Genomic DNA, 9,053 nt, shown 5'->3' with positions numbered 1-9,053 from the left:
ATCTCTCCATTTCTAGCATTACTCATTGCGTTTATAGATCTATGATTTGATGGTTGTTTGATCTGTATTTTTGGGATTTTTGGGTTGTTGATGTTGTATGTATGCCACTGATTTTTTGGTTGTTGATAACATCTTAAATGAGCCGATTTGATGTTTATTTCATCTGTGTTTTGTGGGGTTTTTGGGTTGTTGATGTTATATGTAAGCCACTAATTTTTTGGTTGTTGATAACATCTGAAATAAGCCGATTTTATGTTTGTTTCATCTGTGTTTTGTGGGGTTTTTGGGTTTTTTTTTTTTTTTTTTTTTGATAAAACTGATCTCATTAATCAAATCAAGCACTTACATGAAAAACATGATGATACAAAGTAAAGGAAAAACAATTCAGCTCATTTCCTTAGTGACCAAAGGAAGAATATAGGTTGGACACATCTCAATCTCATATGCCATATTAGCCTCACGATATACATGTGAAGCTGACCAAGTAGCAGCCGAATTTAAAATGTTTTTGGCATCTGTAATGAGACATCCACCCATGCTCCAGTTGGAATCATCTTGGTTCAAAAGATCCACTACCTGTTTTGAATCCCCCTCCAGGCATAACTGTCTTAAATCCAGATCCTTGCAAAAATCAGTTGCCATAAGGAGTCCATAAGCTTCCGCATCAAAGGCATTGCCTCTTAAGGGTCTGTTAGCATGAAGAGCGCCTACCACAAGGCCTTGATGGTCTCTTATGATTTCACATATACCAATTTTTCCTTCCCTCGATTGCATAGCTGCATCCCAATTAACTTTTAGAATCCCTACTGCAGGTTTTGTCCATCTATTAGCTCTTGCCAAAAGCTTTGTGTTAAGGCCAGTTCCCTGTTGGAGGGACTCCTTGTGAGATGAAATTACTGTCCTGACCTGATTTGTGATTACCTGTGGATGTTTAAAACCTTTCCCATGCAAACTGTCATTTCTTCTAGACCATATCACCCTCATTGTGACTACAACCTCATCTAACTCCATTGGAGCAAGGGTGCCAACCAGGCTTGCCCAAACATTGAAAATCAAGTCACTTTGAAGAGATAGTTTCTGCACTTTCATTGGACCTTGACACCACACGTCTCTTGCCCCAATACAGCCCCATAAAGCATGGCCAGAAGTCTCAAGTTCTTGGTTGCATATTAGACAAATGTTGTCCTCTACTACCTTTCTCCTTTTAAGATTAGCCAGAGTGGGAAGGGCCTTAGTGCATGCTTTCCATAGAAACATCTTGGTGGCAGGAGGTACTTTAAGTTTCCAAATTTTCTTCCACACTTGGCAGTCCCTTTTCCTGCGTGATGATTCCCCTTCTTGCTCTCTTTTCATTTCTTTGCTGAGATGGTAACCACTTTTGACTGTGTATTTGTTATTCTGGGAAAACTGCCATATAAGTTTATCTTCTCTCCCCCCTAAACTGATGGGAATGGCTTTGATACCTTCTATTTCCTGAAGGGTAAACAATTCACAAAGGAGAGATTCCTACCATTGCTTCAGGTGGGGTTCAATAATATCACTAACCTTGTCACACCAGTAATCTCCTTCTCGAGGAGTCAATATCTTTTGGGCAGGTAGTGAGGGAATCCATATGTCTTGCCAAATGTTAATCTTCTGGCCATTTCCAACCCTCCATATGAGACCTTTCTTTAGCAATGTTAAGCCGGCATGAATGCCTCTCCATGCAAAGGAAGGCCTTGTCCCCAACTTTGCTTCAAGCAAATCTCCTTTGTTAAAATATTTTTGCTTTAAAACTTGTGCCACTAGGGATGTTGGATTTTGAAGAATCCTCCATCCCTGTTTTGAGAGTAAAGCAAGGTTAAAACATCTTAGATCTCTAAAACTAAGTCCTCCTATTTCTTTGCTGCCACTGAGTTGCTTCCTCTTAACCCATTGAATTTTGGAGGAATCTTCATTGAATCCCCACCAGAATTTCCTAAGAACCTGATTTAACTTCCTGGTAATGGATACTGGTAACAGGAACATTCCCATTGCATAGGTGGGGATGGCTTGTAGGACTGCCTTGAGCAAAATCTCCTTTCCTGCTGCAGATAGAAACTTAGTCCAACAATTAGTAACTTGAGTCCAGGTTCTGTCAATTAGGGAATGGAATGAGGCAATCTTTTTTCTACCCACCAAAGCAGGTAGGCCCAGGTATCTTTCAAAAGTAGATGCAGATTGGACACCTGCTAGCTGCAATATCTGTTGCTGAGAAGTCTGAGTAGTGTTCTTACTAAAGAAAATAGCAGATTTATCCTTGTTTAGTACTTGTCCTGATCATTTCTCGTATAGTTCAAGGATATTAAGCACACACTTGATTTCCTCATGCTTTGCTTGGCAGAAAAGGAGACTGTCATCAGCAAAGAAAAGGTGATTCACAGTGATTGTGCCTCTACCAATAGGAGCAGGAGTTAAGTTGCCACATGCCTCAGCTTGGTTTAGAAGAGAAGTGAGGGCTTCTGCACATAAGATAAAAAGATAAGGGGACAAAGGGTCCCCTTGTCTTAGGCCCCTTGAAGGCACAAAAGGCTGTTGAGGTTCTGCATTTACAAGAATTGAATAAGACACAAAATTTAGGCAAGCTTGAATGATATGGATCCAGTGAGCAGGAAAGTCCATCTTGATCATGATGGCTTCAATGAATTTCCACTCTACCCTATCGTATGCCTTGCTCATGTCCAATTTAAGAGCCATAAAACCTTTTTTGCCTTGCATTCTTGAGTTCATAGAGTGTAGAATCTCATAGGCTACCATGGTATTATTAGATATTAGCCTTTCAGGTACAAATGCACTCTAGTTGGGGGCAATGATCTGGGGCAGTATCTTTTTCAGTCTGTTTGCAATGGTTTTAGACACAATCTTGTATAATACATTACATAGACTGATGGGACTGTAATCAGCTACTTTTATGGGGCTTTGGACTTTGGGAATGAGTGAAATATATGTATCATTAACATCATTGAGCGAGCCCCCATGATTGAGGAACTTAAGAGCATAACTGCACACTTGATCACCAACTACCCCCCAATGTTTTTGATAAAACTGATCAAGGAACCCATCAGGACCTGGCGACCCTAAGGGGTTCATATGAAATACTGTTGCATTGATTTCTTCCTTAATGAAAGGATTTAAAAGCCAGGCCTTCATGTCCATATCTAGTTTAGTATCCAGTGCAATCAAACATTGCTCAACATATGAAGGATGGGAAGTGGTAAATAGAGAGGAGAAATAACTTGTGAAGACCTCTCCAATTTCTGACTTTTTTGTAACACTTCTTCCTTGAGAGTCCTCTATGCATTTGATTGCAATGATTTTCCTTCTTTGGTTTGCCTGCATGTGAAAGTATTGAGTGTTCCTATCCCCATGTTTAAGCCAGTGTTGTTTCGCTCTTTGCTTCCACTTAATATCATTTGCTGTTATGGAGGACACCACCTCCCCTTGAATATGTTTCATAGTTGCTAAGTGCTCACCTGTACCAGTATTCTGAAGATGCCCAATACTTTGTTTCCCCTTTAAGATAACCATCTCTTCTTGTTGCTTTAGTGTCTGCCTCCAGGTCAACAGATCCTTTTGGCAAAATTCCAGCTTAGTCCTTAGTAGTTTGGCCTTATTATCTGTTGTACTAATTTTCTGCCATGCCTCACTCACCACCTGCTTGCATTCTTCCTTCAGTTCCCAGGCCATTTCATATCTAAAACACCATCTTTTCCTCTTCATCCCATGATTGATGTTGTGTAAACTGATTGACAAGGGAGAATGATCAGACTTAATGGCAAGAAGAACATTGCATACTCCATGGATATAGATATCATTCCATTCCTTGTTCCCAAAAGCCCTATCATTTTTTTCTTTTGTAAAGTCCCTGCCATTTCTATTATTCGACCAAGTAAATTCCTGTCCATGTGATTGTATGTCATTGAGACCACAACATTCCACAGCTTGTCTGAACTCCTCAATCTATTTAGTTTGCTAGCTCCACCTATCTTTTCACTTTGATGGAGGATCTCATTAAAGTCCCCAGCGCATAACCAAGCTATGGAACTAGTTGGTTTGAGCATCTTTAACAGTTGCCAACTACCAATTCTTTTCCCTGTGTCAGGATGTCCGTATAAGCCTGTGAATTGCCATGTTGGTCCACTCCTTTCCTCCTGGATCAAAGCACTAATATGCCATCTTGTATAATTGATGACTTTAACACTCCATTCCTCTTTCCAAAGAAGAGCAATACCCCCACTGAACCCCACACAGTCCACTGAGAAACACCCGTCCATCTGCAAACATCTCCTAACTACCTCCATCCTATTCCTTCTACATTTAGTTTCCACTAGGAAAACTAAGTTGGGGTACTTTTCCTTAGTTAAGTTCCTAAGGACATTAACTGTCTGAGGGTTCCCAAGCCCTCGGCAGTTCCACACCAAGATGCTCATTGATGATGGCAGGGCTGGGAACCAGCCTCTGCCTCAGCCATGGTAATTCCTTTGTTATCATAACATCTCTTTGTCTTCTTTGCAAAACATTCCTGCAGAGATGAACTCCTTTTACAACCCCTCGCATAAATGTTCCTCGCAATACCATTTGAAGTGTCAGCTAAGCTTGATTTACCATTGCCTTCTATGCTTTTTGTGTTAGTATCACTCTTACGAGCTTTCCTTTTCCATTTCTTCAAAGTACTCATACCATTAACATTAATCGATGTCATGGTAATATCTTTGCCACGTAACATATCCAGAGACATCCTCTTATTTTTATCATATTCTTTTAAACCACTTACCTCAACAGTAGGAGTTATCACATTGCCTTTAGTAATTTCCTGCCCTCCCACTTCACAAACTAATTCCTTTGTAGGACCATGAGGGATGTAATTACTTGATATTAGGTTGGCTACAGCAACCATCCCCACTTGAGGACCATGGTTGTCTAGGAGGACAAAGGGTTCTAAAAACCTATCACCCTCCTATACAGAGGTAGTCTGTGCATGGTCAGAGGGTTGACTTACCTCCTTTTTTCCAAACATGTTCCCGAGGCATAGATCATTAGGAGTTCCTACTCCTTCTGTGCCCTCTGTTGATGGCTGGTATGGGCCTGCACGAAAACCTTCTTCCTTATTTTCCGCTGTCACCTTCTCCTTCTCATTCGCCACCTTTTCTGGATAGAACTCTGTTACCTTGTGCAGTGAAACTTCTTGGACCAAATTGCCCTCTCCACCTTGCTGACCTCTCTGTTGATTGTTTCCGCCCTTAAAACCACCATATCTACGTGTACCAAAAATGTTTGTATTCCTGGGTTGTCCTCGAAGCCATGGACCAAACTGAGTAGAAACCTGTGTGTCTCCTTGATGAGTAGTATGCGGTCTCAAGCACCCTTTTCCTTTGTGATTAAGGACACCACAATGAAAACAAAAATTCTGCAGTCTCTCATATTTAATAGAAATCCAGTATTGTTTATCGTCAAGCTTTAACCATTTCCCTCGTAACAATGGTTTGTTGAGGTCCACAGCCACCCTTACTCTAAGGCACCTCCCCCATGCACGACCATCTGCCTCCACCTCAACTCTAATGACATGGCCTATGGACTCTGCAAACTGCTCTCCAAAACTTTATGTCATAACTGAAAGTGGAAGGTTATGTAGTTGTATCCAGAAAGGTTCAAAATGAAACTGCAGTGCCTCTATGGATGCCTTGTCATCCACCTCCATCATGGTGAGTAGGTGTCTGTCAAAGAACCATGGACGTCCACTCAAGACCTTTTCTTTGTCTTCTATCTTTTGAAACTCGATCATAAAGGCTTGGTCACCCAGCTCCTTAAAGGTTACCCATCCTTCCAACCTCCATATCTGGGACATTGTAGTTCTAAATCCATTGCTATTAACTCCCTTCTCGGTCAGAGCCTTCCCCACTATACAGTATTTGCCCCGTTTTTCCTCTCTGTTTGTATTTCCTTGTTTGAAATGGAAACAATCGCTCTCTTCTTTGGAAAGTTGTAACCTCTCCGATCGTGATGTCAAATCCTCATACTCCATTACGTCTTACCACCCAAAACCCCGTAACAGAACAAAGGGAAAGAGAAAAACACAAGCTCACAGGAGGTGAGACTTTAAACCTTTGATAGAAACAAAGGCACTTGAACCTCACACTTTCTCCCAGAGAAAAAGAAGGCACTCAATCCCTTGAGGGTTTTTGGGTTGTTGATGTTGTATGTATGCCACTGATTTTTTTTTTTTTTTTTTTGATTGTTGATAACATCTGAAATGAGCGAGATTTATTGGTTGAGACTGGATGGAAGGGGAAAACACATAGGGAATATACCAAAAAGAGTTTCACATCCTTGATATACAACATGATATAAGGTTCATAAGCATGGTCTCAAATTCTTGAAGAACTAAAATTTATACATTTTACTAGCTCCTTTAAACAGAACCATACATCCAAGATAGCAAAAAGATATAGAAGTGGCTTGACCCTGCTGTTTTCATAACTATTTAGAGGCATGGTGACATCGCAACTCTTTCCCATGTTCATAAATGGAAAACTAGTTTATAAATCAGAAAAACTATAGGAGAGTATGTTAAGACAAGATGACTTAAAATCACATCATCAAAAGGAGAGTAGAAAGGAGAGCTTGGATTTTAGCAAAGAGATGACTAAGAGGAGAGGAGAGGAGAGGCGTGAGACACGGGCAAAGTTTTTGGCACGTAACTCACAGCACTCTGCATATTTGCTTTGGTTTTTCTATATTTAGAAAGGTTGACACAATGTTTGACTCAGACTTCTCTCTCATCTTTTTCCTTTGTCTCCGACGCCAATTGAGGCAGGCAGGCCAAAATAGAAATTTGAATCAGATCCCCCTCGCCTTTTGTTGTTGTTTCGTTTCTCTTTAATCCCATCGTTGGAGTTGGCGTCATTGACTCATTTATTTATCAAATATATATATATATATATATATATGTGTGTGTGTGTGTGTCTTACAATTATATTATATATAGCATAGACATGTTGAAATAGATTCATTGAATATATTATGTTGAATTAAATAATTACTTTATCCAAATTAAACGACAAAATAAAATCGTCGTTCAACCTTGAGACTTGTGAGAAAGATTCAACGAAGAGGCATATTCTAGCTATAACAAATTAATACGAGTTAGAAACGGATTTCTATGCTTTGTGTACAAACAAAAGAATATCTCTTTTTTTCTCACTCTTCAGTCTTGGCCCTCTTCATGTGCTGCATGGTCGATGGACAGGGTGGCAACACCATTCCATTCCATTACTCCTCTCAGTAATGACTTAAAACTAGTCATTAGTGAGAGTCTACGACCACCTGATCTCTCTCTCTCTCTCTCTCTCTCTCTCTCTCTCTCTCTCTGTGTGTACTGTATCAACCATTGAGTAGTAGTAGTTCGTACAGTAGTACTGATCCTAAATATGCAGGGTCTAGTACTCACCATCCTTCTTATGATCTGTATGTTGATTCCTTCACCTAGTTCATGTACAAGAACACAAGTTTTCGATGTCGTTCTTTATGGAATACTTGGCTATGGAAAAGCAACGGAAAACCTGATGATAGCCAAGTATGAGTTTTTGTTTCAATAAAATGCACTAGTTTTTTTATACATATAATTCCCAGCTCGTGGCGGCATTATTGATGATATATAGATTATACTGTTCTCCTTTTCTCTTCTTCAATCTCTTTTCTTAAAACCAGCCTCAAATTATTAGCAGTACACGTCCATATATGAATGATGGATGCATGCTCCATGACGTATGTTTGATCCACAACTTTTTAATATAGAGATTGACCTATTACAAAGTTAATTTTGTAAGGGACTGATCGATCATATATAGGCTTTTCTAAGAGCTTGGAGTGATGTGTGTAAAGCAAGTCGAACTCGAGGTATCCCAACGCTCGTAATACCGAGGGGAACGGTGTTCCTGTTGAAATCGGTGGCTTTCCTTGGCCCTTGCAACTCCAACATTGTTCTTGTACTGGTAGGTAGTCCAAAAACTCTCATTTGAATTGTCCACAAAAAGGGCTTTTCTTTAATAAGTATCCCATTTTATTTTTCTTGACGATCGATAAACTCAAATTAAACAAAAATGAAAAACCAATCTATCTATATATATAATATATACAGTGAAGAAATTAATTGGAATATTAAAGGAAAAGAAAAACTCATAAATAAATGAAAATTTCTATACACAACAACACCATCCAAGCCAATTGCAAATCCATTTCTTGGGCCTTTTGTATCATCTTCATTCTCCAAAAGTTCTCTTCAGCAAAATGATGAAGAAGTACATCTGAACAAAGCTACTCACATTTTGTGGATCTATTTTATTCATACAAGGATACAGTTGTTATCTGAAGTGTAGCTAAGAACTATCATTTTTCTATTTATTTATTAATTTTCTTATTAGCATTTTCCTTTCTTTTCTTTTCTTTTTAAAAAGAAGCAGAGGAATCGACCATTGCGATCCATGATCTGCGATCTTAACTCTGAATCAAAAGCCATGTAGGCTATCAATATTGGTAGGATGTTTGGGTTGAAACTCTGTCCTTCTAGATCAGGTGACCATGTAGGCTGTTTTACTTGAAATCTGAATGTGGGCTTATATTATGTCCTTGGCTATAGCCATGGGCTTGGTTGGATTTCCAGTGCCCTTGATTTGCGGTTGCAAGCATGCTGATTGTAGGATTCTTATCTGATCACTTGAAATGCTTTTGTAATTCTTATATGAAACTGATCTTAATTGAGTTGTAAAAGTTTAGATACATTGATTTACATCTTATAAAAGGAAAAAATTAAAAAAAAAAAAAAAAAAAAGACTGAATAATTACATAAATGAAAACTCCTTTTAATTCAAAATTGTGTTAGTGTGTTTTGACAGAATACCAAAATGCACTGAATTTCAAACCACTGGGAATGTCACTTCCAATTAGCCTTTGAAAAATTAGTCTGTTTACTCTATTCCCTCCAATCAGTACAAATGGGCAATATCCAATTAACCCTTGTTTTCAGAATTTTTCATCAA

Source organism: Juglans regia, chromosome 8 (genome assembly GCF_001411555.2).
Source record: "Juglans regia cultivar Chandler chromosome 8, Walnut 2.0, whole genome shotgun sequence".
Lineage (NCBI taxonomy): Eukaryota > Viridiplantae > Streptophyta > Magnoliopsida > Fagales > Juglandaceae > Juglans > Juglans regia.
The sequence above is the reverse complement of the archived record's forward strand: the minus strand, read 5'-3'. Positions refer to the sequence as shown.